This window comes from Hemicordylus capensis, chromosome 17, assembly GCF_027244095.1.
Source record: "Hemicordylus capensis ecotype Gifberg chromosome 17, rHemCap1.1.pri, whole genome shotgun sequence".
Lineage (NCBI taxonomy): Eukaryota > Metazoa > Chordata > Lepidosauria > Squamata > Cordylidae > Hemicordylus > Hemicordylus capensis.
The window spans coordinates 7,828,008-7,841,809 of record NC_069673.1 but is presented as its reverse complement, the minus strand read 5'-3'; the positions used below and the strand labels follow the sequence as shown (position 1 = coordinate 7,841,809).

At 50.0% G+C, this 13,802-nt stretch overlaps 1 protein-coding gene across 2 annotated transcripts in view; it reads left to right on the top strand.

Annotated features, from left to right (window-relative positions):
* The first annotated feature begins 231 nt into the window (after nucleotides 1-231).
* BRINP1 (BMP/retinoic acid inducible neural specific 1) overlaps nucleotides 232-13,802 on the top strand; it is a 103,496-nt gene continuing 89,925 nt past the window's right edge. Inside the window, exon 1 of one of the 2 annotated variants that reach the window (XM_053282451.1) lies at nucleotides 232-755. The gene's annotated coding sequence lies outside the window, so the exon portion shown is untranslated. Of the gene's footprint in view, nucleotides 756-1,428; nucleotides 1,509-13,802 lie in introns of those variants that run through there. The other variant, XM_053282452.1, reaches the window with a different exon arrangement.

Below are 13,802 nucleotides of genomic sequence, written 5' to 3'. Positions count from 1 at the left end.
TCACTTCGGCAGAGCCTACCTTTTTTCTCCCCAGCCAGCACCTCCTTCTCCTGCCCCCTCCTCCCTCTCACCCGCCCTCCTTCCTCCTGACGTCTAAGCCCCACTTCTTCGACCCAGACCCCTCTCAGACTCTTGGCCCCGCCCCTGGCCCCGCCCCCCGCCCTTCTGCGCCTGTCGCCCCGCCTCCGGCGGCCGCCTACGCCCCGCCCCTTGGCTGGCAAGCCCCGCCCTCTGGCGCCGCTTCCCCTCAGCCTTTGCTCATTTCGATCGGCTGCCTCCCCCCGCCGCCTTCCCCCGTTCTCTCTGCCCGCTTTTGCGCCTTCCCTTCGCCCCGATGGCTGCAAACTGATCCATCAGAGGCACGGAGGGAGGGGAGAAATACCGCTAGCTGCTTCCGAAAAGAAGAGGAGGAAGGAAGGAGGGCGACGGGAGAAGGAGACCGAGGGAGGAAGAAGGCAGGCAGGGATAACCCCCCGGATCTTGCTTTTCCTCCGCACCGCGGCCGGGCTTTGGGTTGGGGTCTCTCTCCCGCTCTGCGCTTTGCATGCCTGCCACCCGGCTCCAGGAAAGGGATTTTCTGTCCGAGCATGAAAAGGACTGCTAGAGCCCCCCCAGGCTTCTGCTTCCTACGCCTGCAGCATCAGCAAAGCGCCCGCGATGCACGCTGGATCCAGAGGGGCTCGCACAAGTTCCCAACGAGTCGAGTGAGGAGCGCCGGCCCGCGCACCCCCGCCACGGACGAGCAGTAAGATCCGGTAAGGCGGAGGAGCGCCCGCAGCAGCCCCTCGTGGGCCGCCGACACCTCCCGCGAGGAGGCATCTCTCTCTCTCCCCCCCCCATCCCTTCCTTCTCTTCAGATCTTTTCCTTCCTTCCTTCCTTCCTTCTCCATCGTCTTATTCTCTGCTTCCTTGCACATCACTCTATCCATCCATTCCTTCCTTTCCTAGTCCTTCCTTCCTATCCATTACTTCTTTGCAGATCTCTCTCTCTCTCTCTCTCTCTCTCTCGCCATCCATCCATCCTTCTTTCCTTCCATGCCTATGTATCTGTCATCATCTTCCTTCCTTCTTTGCATGCATATCTATCGATCTATTCCTTCCTTCAGCATCTCTCTCTCTCTCTCTATCCACCCCCTCCCTTCCTTTCCTGAATATCTGTCTGTCCATCCCCCCCCCCATCCAGACATGCCCTACTAAATTCCACCCCTCACCCTCTTCCCACCCCACAATCCTTCCCTCCGCCCAGTCTTTGCTCTGGATCTCACACTGCGTCCCTTCCTCACTCCAAGCCTGGAGGTGCTGCTCACCCCCACCGCCACGTTGCTTTGCAGTCCTTCAGTAAGCGAAGGGTTAAGCCGTATATATATATATATATATATATATATATATATGTGTGTGTGTGTGTGTGTGTGTGTGTGTGTGTGTCTGTATGTGTGTCTCTCTCTGTGTGTGTATACGCGCACACTGGTACATAACCGCACACAGGCTCTGTGTGATTGCCACGATTTGTGAGTATCTCGATCTGCGGAAGTGTTTTATGCAGAGGCTGAAAAGCGGGGAATGTCCCATTTCCCTGGTGGGCTTAATTAGCTTGAGGCTGTCAAAGATGTATTTTCTCCCCTCTGGTTAATTTTTTTTCTAAAGAGAGTAGCTTGTGGAAAGGGAAGGGGAGACTGCTCTGTGTGTGTGTGTGTGTGTGTGCGTGCGCATCAGAGATTGTGTGTGTGTTTTGGTGGGGGGGGCACGGAAGAGGTCTTTCATGCAGTGCAGGCACGTAACTTGCTGTAGGTGGACTCCCCTACGGCCAGGCCAGTGGGCATGCAGTCTCTCTTCCTGCTACCGACCAACCCCCCCACCCCCCCAGTGAGGTCTCTGCCAGCTTCTATCGATCAAGACAGAGTCTAATAGAGTCCGGGAGGGGCGGGGAGTCCCCAAGGAGATCGTGTCCTCTTTGCTTAATGCACTGCCCTGTTGGGTTGGAGAAAGTGACAGGCAATGAACCTGTCACTTTAAATCCCGGGCTGTGTGGATTACTCCTTCGCCCCTGTGGGAGAAGCGTGGGGTGGGGTGGGGGGGAAGGGAGGGGAATGTGTCTCACTGAGAGGTGCAGTGCATGGAGAGGTGGGAGCCCCGATCTGGAGCTCCCCAGGATGGGAAGGGACCCCTTATGGGATGGAGAGGAGGCTCAACTTCAGCTGTTCTGGTCCCCTGAGGGATGACGGTGGGGGCAGGAGGGCTGGGCTGTTGACCAGGGATTGCCCCCTTTGCTCAGCAGGGCCGGCGTGGTTTGCATTTTGGATGGGAGGCTGAATGTGAGATATTCTCCTTAGGGGATGGGGCCGCCGCTCCGTGGAAGGAGCATCTGCCTGCTTGCATGCGGGAGGTCCCAGTTTCCAACCCTGGCAGCATCTCCAGGGAGGGCTGGGTGAGACCCCTGCCTGACACCCAGCTGCTGTGCTCAGCGTAGACCATCCCGGGCTCCATGGAGCCACGGATCTAAGGCAGCTTCTGGTGTCCCTATTCCATCCTTCTCCAGAGGGTCCAGCTAGCTGAGTTAAGGGAGGGACTGGGAAGTTTGTGTACATGTTTGTGCATGAGTGGTGGTGGTGGTGGTGGTGTGTGTGTGTGGGGGGGTGGAACTGTGTGTCACTTCTCAGATGCATACCATAGGGGAGCAGGAGGGGTGCTGATAAGCCAGCCAGATTTGTCCTTTTGCTGGGGGGGGGAGGATGGGGAGGGTGGGGTTTTCCATCTCCAGTGTCCCCTTCACCTCACCCCACACTTTTGGGGGAGAGTATTACTTTAATGGAGAGTTGGAATCCTCTTTTTCCACACTTGAGATCTCTCTCTCTCTCTCTCTCTCTCTCTCTCTCTCTCTCACACACACACACACACACACACACCACACCACTGCCAGGGCCAGCATGCCCTGCCCTCTCTCCTTGTCTGTGCAAATCAAATCTCATCTCAGGAAGCCAGGGCATCTGTTTCCCCCACTGCTCCACACACCCCATCACTAGCAGTGTGCCCTCTTTGGGAATTTTCCCTCCAGCCATTGATCTGGGGCTTGCCTGTCTCTGGAGCTCTTTTGCCACTCAGCAGAAAACGCTACACACACACACACACACAGACCGCTCTCTGCCCTCCACCCGACTGCCTTTTACTGCACTTCATATGTCCTCAGGACTCAGCAATTCCTTCACGGGGAACAAAAATAAAACAAACCGAGGCACTAGAACAGGAGAAACTGCAGCCGCAGAAGGAGAGGATGCTTGGTACCCACCACAGGGTTCTCTGCTGGAGTTAGGATGAACAGCAGGATTGGGACCCGTGGCCTAGAAAAGAGCTTTGGGGTGTCGTGTGTGTGTGTGTGTGAGAGAGAGAGAGAGAGAGAGAGAGAATAAACCTGCTGCCTGATCCTGTGAAAAAGCTTGTGTGTGTGTGTACGTGTGTGTGTGTTCTGAGCATGAAAGTGATTCATTTGCACCTTTGAAAATGTGTGTGTGTGTGTGTGTGTGTGTGTGTGTGTGTGTGTGTTTGTATGTGAGTGTGTGCAACAGAGGGTGGCATGTTTAGTGTTCATCAGAAACTGGATCCTGCCTTGGTTGGTTTTTGTTTTTTTTCGCTGCTTCCACAAGCGGGAGGGGAGTGTACGTGTGTCAGGAAGTGAGAGGGAGAAGGGAACCTTCTGCATGGGAGAGAACCAGAGTGGGAGTGTGTGTGTGTGTAAGGAGATGACAATTCAAATGTATATCTTGCAGAGATGGAGGCTGTAGTGAGAGAACCAGCACAGATTCATGTCATGGGAAGTGTGTGTGTGTGTGTGTGTGTGTGTGTGTGTGTGTGTGTGTGCATGCGCATTTGTGTTTATAAGAGCCAGTCTTTGGTAGGAAGCATGAATTGCCCCCTTTGCTAAGCAGGGCTCCCCTTGGTTTGCATTTGAGTGGGAGGCTATGTGTGAGCACTGTCTGCTGTAAGATTTTCCCCTTTGGCAATGGGGCTGTAGCTCCGTGGCAGAGCACCTGCTTTGCATGCATAAGGTCCCCAGTTCAATCCCTGGCAGCATCTCCTGGTAGGGCTGGGAAAGACTCCTGCCCGAAACCTTGGAGAGCAGCTGCCGGTCAGTGTAAACAATGTTGAGCTCAGTGGACCAAGGTTCTGACTCAGTATAAGGCGGCTTCCTATGTTCCCATGATAGAAAAATATGTGATGTTTCCCCCCCCCCTTTCCCCTCCTGTGTGAATATTTGCCCACGGCAGCATGTCTGGGGAAAGAGAATGAGATTGGAGAACAGTGTGTCTGCATTGCATGGCACAGAGGTTAGGTGTGCCTCTGCATTTGTGTGTGTGCCCAGTGGGGAGGCTGACACCCATGCTTAATGGGCGCACCCATGAGTGATCCCACACATGGGTTCCAGAGCAGCAGTGGGGACGTGCCTACAGCAGGGACATGCAGATACGCCTCTGACGGAGGAGGCTCTGTTCTCCTTCTGCTGCTGTGAGATCAGACTGAGTCCCTCCTGTTCGCGCCCCAGCTAGGCAGGCGGAAGGTCCTGCCCATTTAAAATGCTCTGCCCCCACTCCCGTCTTCTCTTGCCAGCTATGAGATTGTATCACCCCCTTAGGGCAACGATTTAATGAGGGCAGAGGACTGCCCTACTGATTTTTCTTATTTCAGGAAGATGTCTGCAGGGACATGCTGGTCCCGAGAGCTTAAGATCACTTTTGCTTTGCCTCTCACTCTCTTACCTCCCTATGCATCCATCTCCACTTTCGCCCCCACCCCTGCTTTCAATTCTATATTTATTACATTGGAAGCAGCGGTGGAGCCAGCTAAAAGAAAGGCAGCTTATTTTTACCTGACGACCACAAAATGTGTTCTGCAGATGTGTAGGATTAGAATTGAAGGCTGGGCTGAAAGCAGGAAAACTTCTAATTTAATTGTGCAGAATTGGGAAACTAGCTTTCCTGAGAAAAGGGAGGTGTGTGTGTGTGTGTGTGTGTGTGTGTGTGTGTGTGTGTGTGTGTGTGTTGGGGATCTCTTGAAGTCTGTATTGATTGCAGGGCGAATTCTTCAGCGGCATCTGTTTACATGCAAATCAAGAGAGGTGTAGGCAAAACAGGAGGAAAGGCTCTCAAGAAATCTTGAAAAATGGGGAATGCGGGTAGGGATGGGGGGGAGGGATAACTTTTGCAAGGTACAGAAACTCAGCGGGGAAAAGAAATTTGCAGCTGACATGAGAAGGAAACCAGAATTGCGTGAAGCAGACATGTCCCGCATGGTCCGAAAAGAGACACATGTGATGAAGCATGCATATATTTAACCCCTTTCATTGCATTGCTGCCAATGCATAGCCCTGTTCTCATCTCTTCTCCTCGGCTATGGAGGAGCTCATCCCAAGAAGCGGTTGTGTCTCCCAGAAGGGGGAGCTCCGACTCCATTTCTAGGGCCCAGAGAAGGTGCTGGCTGTATTCTGAAGCAATTCAGTTCCCATTAGGTTTAAACCCGACAGCATTTAATAAGGAATAGGCTCCATAGGGTACAAGCAATGGGTACCGGCCCCCACACTGCAAAGCTCCCCTTCTCCCCTGGGAGGGCGAGGGAGATAGAGTCCACCTGGGTAAGAGAATCATCACCGTCATCATCATCATCATCATCATCAACACACACACACACACACACACACACACACACACACACACACACATCTGGGAGGTGAACCTAGCAGCTACAGTATTCTAAAAAAGGGGCTTGGAGTCTGTGCTGGCACAGACATCTTTCTGTCTCAGTGCTCTTTCTTGGCTGGAAAGATCCGTGCTAGACCAGACTGAAGGATGCTCAGATGTTTCTGAGAAGCCCACAAGGCGGGTATGAAGGCAGCCTCCTCTTATGTTTGTCTTCTAGTATATGGCATTCTTAGGTAGACTGCCTTGGAACATGGGGGTTCCATTTAGCTATCATGTCTAAGCTAACATTAACAGACATTATCATGTGTAAGCTATCATTAACAGACCTCTCCTACCACCACCCCCCCGGTGAATTTGTCTAATCCCCTTTGAAGGTTTCCTAAGTCAGTGGCCTGTTGACCTTGTCAGTGGGTACATAGGCAGCTGCCTTCTACTGAGTCAGACCCTTGTTCCATCTAGCTCAGTACTGATGACACCGACTGGCAGCAGCTCTCCAATTTTTCAGGCAAGTGTCTTTCCCAGCCCTACCTGGAGATGCTGCCAGGGACTGAACCTGGGACCTTCTACATGCAAAACAGATGCTCCCCCACGATATAAAGCCCCATCCTGAAATCTGTGGCAGTGGATTACAACAACAACTACTACTACTACTACTATGCATATTTATATACGGCTTTTTAACCCAAGTTCCCGAAGGGGTTTACACAGAAAAAACAAACAAATAAATAAGATGGCTCCCTGTCCTCAAAGGGCCCACAATCTTAAAAACGTAAACATCAGGTCGACACCAGCAACAGCCACTGGAGGGATGCTGTGCTGGGGCTGGATAGGGCCAGTTGCTGTCCCCCTGCTAAATGTAAAGAGAATCGCCCACTTGAAAAGGTGCCTCTTTGTTCAGTTAGCAGGGGTATGTAGCAGGGATTCCAGGTACGTTGTGCACAGAAGACTCCACTCTTTCCTTTGGAAGCCAGTTGACGAGGGGTGAGCTAAAGTGTAAGGTATGTTGTGATGTACCTGATGCCACCTTGCAGGATTTTTGGCTGCATGCAGAGATCGGACCCATCAAACCTACCGATATGATTCCGCTGCATGAAATGGCTGTTTCCCCGACAAGATTCCTTTTGCAACAGAGGCTGGTGTTCTGGCATAGCCTGCCGATGGCATTAACCCTTCAAGAAGATGTGGTCATACATTTGACCTCTTCTGCTATGGCATCCCCCGGGGGGGGGGCATGACGAGGCAAGCACACTCCCCAAACAAGTAGTCTGCCCCTCATTTGCCCCCCTCCCTTTTATGAACTCAACAGGATTTATTTCAGAGAAGATGTGTTAAGGATGAGAGTGTTACTGTGAAATATACTGTTATTTCTGTTTCAAAAAACCCAGAAAACATGTGGGTCGCCCACCCAGAAATATGCCTTGACCCTTCTGTGCCCCGCTCTGAATTTGTTTTTCTGGTGCCGCTACTGCTGTTCTGGAATGAGACTAGTCTTTTGCTGCGTGTTGGTAAATGTCGCTGTTTTCGAGAGCAGGGATGAAATAGAATATTGTCTCGACGCGAGGAGAACCGGAGTGGGCAGATTCGGAGGAGAACAGAGTTCCTGTACCTTTCATAGTTAGGAGGGGATTTTGGCAACTTGTAGGGGTGAATTGCATTGCTCTCCATTGTGATTCCCTCTCCTTCATAATCTCTTAACGCTGTAGAAGAGCTGGCCGTTTCCCCCCTGGAGGACAGAATGATATGGGGCAATGGTTCTCATAGGAACATAAGGAAAGCTCTGCTGGATCAGGCCCAAGGCCTATCTAGTCCAGCATCCTGCTTCATAAAGTGGCCCACCAGATGCCTCTGGGAAGCCCACAGGCAAGAGCTGAGTTCATGCTCTCTCTCCTGCTGTTGCTCTCCTGCAACTGGTATTGAGAGGCATCTTGCCTCTGAGGCTGGAGGTGGCCCACAGCCATCAGACTAGTAGCCATTGATAGCCTTGTCTACCATGAACTTCTCTATCAACCTTGAGTTCCCAGATGTTGGACTACGTCTCCCATCAACCCCAGTTGCAATGGCCTTTGGACCACGTATCATACAACGTAAGCTGTTGAGCATGGAAAGAAACAATCTATGCAAAGAGAGGAGATGGGAAATCTCCATTTATTTATTTTTTAGCACAGGATGTTGAATGAATCTCATTCAAGTGTGTGTACATGCCAGTCCATGCACATGCGCATTAATGCACTATACTGCAGCTGATATGGTATATTTTGAACAGGGAGATAACATGTGGTACAACAAATATGCTTTCCTAGTACATCTTCAAGTGAAAGAAATAATGCTCACCTGGATTTCAAACTGGTGGTTGCAGAGATGAGGAACAGCATACAGAAGGCAGTTTTCAGTGATGGTTAGAAGTTGGTGAGGGGAGCTCCAACAAGGATCCTTGGCATGGGAACTGAGGTGTTATGAGCTCCGGCTGCCTGTCCAGTGTTGGAGGGTGTTAGTTTGTCATTCACCAAGGACAGGACCTTTTCAGTGGTGGCCCCTTAGTTGTGGAATGTTGTTTGTAGAAATATTGGTTTGGTACCACATCATTCCTCTTTCCAGCCCCAAGTCAAAAGTACTTGATTCTCCCAGGATTTTTATTTTTTATTTTTTTAATGGTGTTGACATATGATGGTGGTCAGCTCAGCTGCAGTCTCAAATTGTGATTTCGGGCTGCTATTCTGGTGTTGCAAAATGTATGTGGATTTCACGTTGAATGGTTGACTTGATTACAGTTCTGCTTCACCTTTCTTCCAAGGAGTTCTGGCATGAGAGGCAGGCCACGATAGTGGCTAGCCCAAGGGACTCATTTCCCAAGAAGTACAATGGAGCTAAGATTTGAACCCAGGCCTTCCTGCTCACAGTCCAGTCCTCTTGCGCATTTAGTGCCCCTGTTGACTAGCAACATGCCCTAGTTTCTGTCCCTGGGAAATTTTTCTATCTTGAGAGGATGTTTAGAGTTCTTTTGCTGTCACTAATGGGTTGTTGCCTTTGAGGGCTGAGCTCTTTCTGCCCCAGATCTCTGACCATGAAATTATGGGGCATTATGCCCAGAGTAAACCGCCCAGAGACGAAAGTTTGGGGCGGTGTACAAATTTGATAAATAAATAAATAAATAAATTACGAGGCAGTTGCTGAGGCCTCTCAAAAGGCTCCATGGCTGATGTCTGAGGCCTCCTTTGTCCCCATAGCATTTGTGACGCTGGCAGAGGGTCTCTTCTGGAGTCACCTGGCCAGGAAGAAGCCCCCACAAAAGGCTTCTGAGCCCCCCTTCCTGCCCCCCTTGAAATCTGAACCAACTTTGGATAATTTCTTGCAGGACGGCCAGGATATAACCGACACCATTCTATACTTTGTTGGGGGGGGGGCATATTTCTTGCTAACTAGGTAAAGAGGCCGCTTTGAAGCTCTTGGTTCTCTTCTGTTTCATTGTGGGGAGAGCAAGTGTCTCTCTGCAGCCCAGCACAGAGTCTCTCCAGGGGCTGTTGCTGGGGTCTCTTCTTGGACTGGGAGCCCCTTGGGGCAGGGAACCATCTTCCTTTCGCCATGGAAACAGCTCCGGGAACTTGGCTGACTGAAAAGGAGCGTGGGCAGGTGCTCCATCAATAATTAATGAGCACCCGGCCCTCAGGGAAAGTTCGGCCTCATGAAATGACCCTTTAACTGGGCCAAGGAGGAGCCTTTCTAAAATGGCGGCTCTCTTCTGTTTAACGAGAGGGGAGCAACTGTCCCTGTGTAGCCCAGCGTGGCTTCCCTCCCAGTGGCTGCAGCTGCTCTTTCTTCTTTGGTTTGGAGCCTCCTTGGGGCAGGGGACCATCTTCTCCTTCCTTTCACCACAGAAACAGTTCCAGGAACTTTTTTGGGTTGAACATCAGGGTGGACAGGTGTGCCATCCATAATAGATGAGCGGCCCCCTCAGGCAAAGGCCGGCCTTCTGAAGTGGCCACTGCTCACTGGGCCAAGAGGCACCAATTCAAAATGGTGACTCCCTTCTCTTTAGCAGCAGGAGAACATAGCATCCCTCCAGTGGCTATTGCTGGCATCTCCCTCGTGTTTGTTTTTAGACTGTGATCTCTTGGGGGCAGGGAGCTATCTTCAGGCCCTCTTGTGGCAAACCATGGTTTACAGAGGCTAGGTAAACCGCACCAAGAACGCTCTTTTTCCAAAGTGGCTTATCAATATCTTTTTCTTTTTTTAGATTGTAAGCCCTTTGGGGACAGGGAGCCATTTTATTTTATTTTATTTATATCTATGTAAACTGCTTTGGAAACTTATGTTGAAAAGCAGGATATAAATATTCGTCGTATTCGTATTTGAAATTTAAATATAATATATATTATATTCATAATATAATATAATATATAATATAATATAATAATAATGAAATAACAACAACAACAATATTGATAATAAAATTCAGGCATCCCAGGTTCTTGGGAAGGACTCTATGTCTGGATAAAACAAACCAGTCAATAACACCTGTCTGACTGTGTAAACAAGAAATATGATAAATAAACATACGAAAGAAAAGAACCAAAGATACCCAAACATAGGTTTTGCAACAAAGAAAAAAATCTTATACGACCAAATATCTAAATGCAGATCAATTCCACACATGGAAACAATTTTCTTTCTTTCTTTTTTTGCAAACGTTTGCCATCACACACCATGACAAGTTCAGTTGTTTGTTTGTTTGTTTTTACATTTATATCCTGCTCTTCCTCCAAGTAGCCTAGAGAGGTGTACAAGGTTATGTTTATCCTCACAACAGCCCTGTGAGGTAGGTTAGGCCTGGAGAGAGAAGTGACTGGCCCAGAGTCACCCAGTGAGTTTTGTGGTGAATGAGGGGATTTGAACTGGGGCCTCCCCAGTCCTGATCCAGCACTTTAACCACTACTCCACACTGCCTCTCTAAGTTTGCATGCTTTGCTTGCAGGTTACAAGTCTGGAATAACCATTCCTGGAGAGTCTGCAGGCTAGGACTCTGCCAATATTTAGAGATTTATCATCTCTGCAGTAGTTAGGATACTCCAAATCTTTTTTTTTTAAATGGTCCACAGAAATTGCTTCTTTCAAGTAGCCCAGTAAAGTGCACAGTAAGTTATAGGGATCTAGATGGTCTGTCCTCCCATATTTTAAACAGGTGGGACAGGCGATTGAGGAATAAGTTCACACAGCATGGAGGCTGTGGCAATTTGTGAGTGTGTGTGTGTGTCTGGCTTTAGGATGTGGCGTCTGCTAGGAAATGGACATGTTTCCATGACTTGGCCAGTGGCCATAGGTATGAGAATTGTGTGTTACAAAGATGTCCTATTTATGTCTGGGAAATGTTGGAGACTATAGAGCCATTCACATGTTATTTCCAACATGCATACAACGAGTGTACGGTGTACACAGGTAAATTTCTGTACACAGGTACAGGCATTAGCCTGGTATGCAGGTACAGAATTACAGGTCCTGTCTATGCCATGCATTTGAAGGTCCTGTGATCCAGATTTGCTTTTAAAATGAACCCAAGTACAGTCATTCACACAAACACATGTACAAGTGTACAGCCATCTGTACACTCGTACAGCATAAGGTCTGAATAGGGCTTTGATCAGTGGCCTTTGGTGTGAGAACTGTGTCTTACAAGAATGTCCCAATTTTGTCTGGGAAATGTTGGGGACTGTGTATTTATTTTCTCTGTAAACCACTTTGAGAACTCTTTTATTGAAAAGTGGTATATAAATATTATTTACATTTAAATTTAAATCCCACTCTTCCTCCTAGGAGCCCAGAGCCCAGTACATGGTTATGTTTATCCTCACGAGAACCCTGCGAGGTAGGTTAGGCTGAGAGATACGTGATTGGTACAGTCACCGAATGAGCTTCATGACTGAGTGGGGATTTGAACTCGGGTCTTCCTGGTTGTAGTCCAAAACTCTAACAACAACAACCACACACCAGCACAACCCTCTAATAAACACAACATATCAGTAATGTTTGAAAAGCCCTTGGAAACAAATACATCACAGCCTTTACATTCTCACCCCTGCTATCTGGTCAAAGAGGGGTCTTTTAAGTGGCATCTCTCCTGTTTAGCAGGGGGAGAGCAACTGTCCCTCTCCAGCCCAGCAGAGCATCCCTCCGTGCGGCAGTTGCTGGTGTCTCCTTGGTGTTTATTTTTAGATCGGGAGCCCGTTTGGGACAGGGAACCATCTTCAGGTGCTTTTGTGGGAGTCACCCTGGCTAATCTAGCAAAGAGGCCCCTTTTAAAATGGCGGCTCTCCAAAGAGCATAAGAACAGCCATGTTGGATCAAGCTCGAGGCCCGTCCATCACCCTGTTTCTCACAGTGGCCCATCTGATGCCGCTGGAAGCTACAAGCAGGAGGTATGTGCATGCCCTCTCTCCTGCTGTTGCTCCCCTGCAACTGGTATTCAGAAGCATCCTGCCTCTGTGGCTGGAGGTGGCCTATAGCCCTCAGACCAGTAGCCATTGCTAGACCTGTCCTCTGTGAATTTGTCTAAGCCCCATTTAAAGCCATCCAGGCTGATGGCCATCATCATATCCAGTGGCAGGGAGTTCCATGCAGGGGGAAGATTCAACAGAGGGGAGCAACTGTCCTTATGCAGCCCAACTCATTGTCCCTCTCAGTGACTGTTACTGGTGTCTCCCTTGTGCTGCTTTTTCGGTTGTGAGCTGCTCTGAGAGAGGAAACCACTCTGTTCCTTTTTCCACATAACTATTTGGATACCTTTGGGGGGGGGGATTTATCTTCTCAATAATCCCCTGCTTGGAGAACATTTCTTTAAAATATTCTTAATTATAACAACAGTAAAGCCTTGGAAAGGGAATTGCCCTTAAAACTAGGGTCACGTGGCAAGTTCTTCCCAAAGAAGTTTCGGCTTGGAATCGAGAGGTGAGGGGTGGAGAAAATTTCCCCCCGAAATGATCCCTGGCTCCCCTTTTATTTGGTCTGGTGGTAATGGCACGCCTTCCGTTCGCTGTTCACAGCTACCCTTCTCCCCCCCCCAGACATCCCCCCATTATGCCACCATATGTGCACATAGCGTCATGGCAAGGGGGCTTATGGGGAAAAAATGGCTACCATTGGCAGAGGTATGCCTAGGTACATTTGGAGCCTGGACCTAAAGGCCTTTGGAGGACCCCACCCCCAGCAAATTAAGCATCACCGTGCTCCGGCAGGCAACCACACCACCCAGGACAGACTACAGAGGATTTGGGGGTCCCCAGGGGCTGTGGAGGCCCTGGACTTGGAGAGGAGAGCTGGTCTTGTGGTAGCAAGCATGGCTTGTCCCCATAGCTAAGCAGGGGCTGCCCTGGTTGCATCTGAATGGGAGACTTGATGTGTGAGCACTGCAAGATATTCCCCTCAGGGGATCAAGCCGCCACTCTGGGAAGAGCAGAAGGTTCCAAGTTCCCTCCCTGGCTTCTCCAAGATAGGGCCAAGAGAGATTCCTGCCTGCAACCTTGGAGAAGCCGCTGCCAGTCTGTGAAGACAATACTGAGCTAGATAGACCAATGGTCTGACTCAGTATATGGCAGTTTCCTGTGTTCCTGTGACTTCGGCCCCCAAGTCCAGGGGTAAGAATGCCTGGCAGCTTCTGAGAGGAGCACTGCCTGTGCCAGGAATTTCAACTGTCTTTCGCCTCCTATCTAAAATCCCTGCTTGCTGGATTTAGCACGCCGCTAGCATCCTGGTGCTGGCATGCTGAGTTTAGCTCGGAGCTGGGGTAGCTGGGTTTCAGGGCCTGGAAATTCCAGGTTTTGGGCCCCCTCTTCCCAATCTCCAGGGAAGGAAGATCAGTCTCAGGGAGACAAGCAAGGGGAGTCAGCCTTTGGAACATAGGAAGCTGCCATATACTGAGTCAGACCCTTGGTCTATCTAGCTCAGTATTGTCTTCACAGACTGGCAGCGGCTTCTCCCAGGTTGCAGGCAGGAGTCTTTCTCAGCCCTGTCTCGGAGATGCTGCCAGGGAGGGAACTTGGCGCCTTCTGCTCTTCCCCAAGCGGCTCCATCCCCTGAGGGGAATCTCTTCCAGTGCTCACACATCAAGTCTCCCATTCATATGCAACC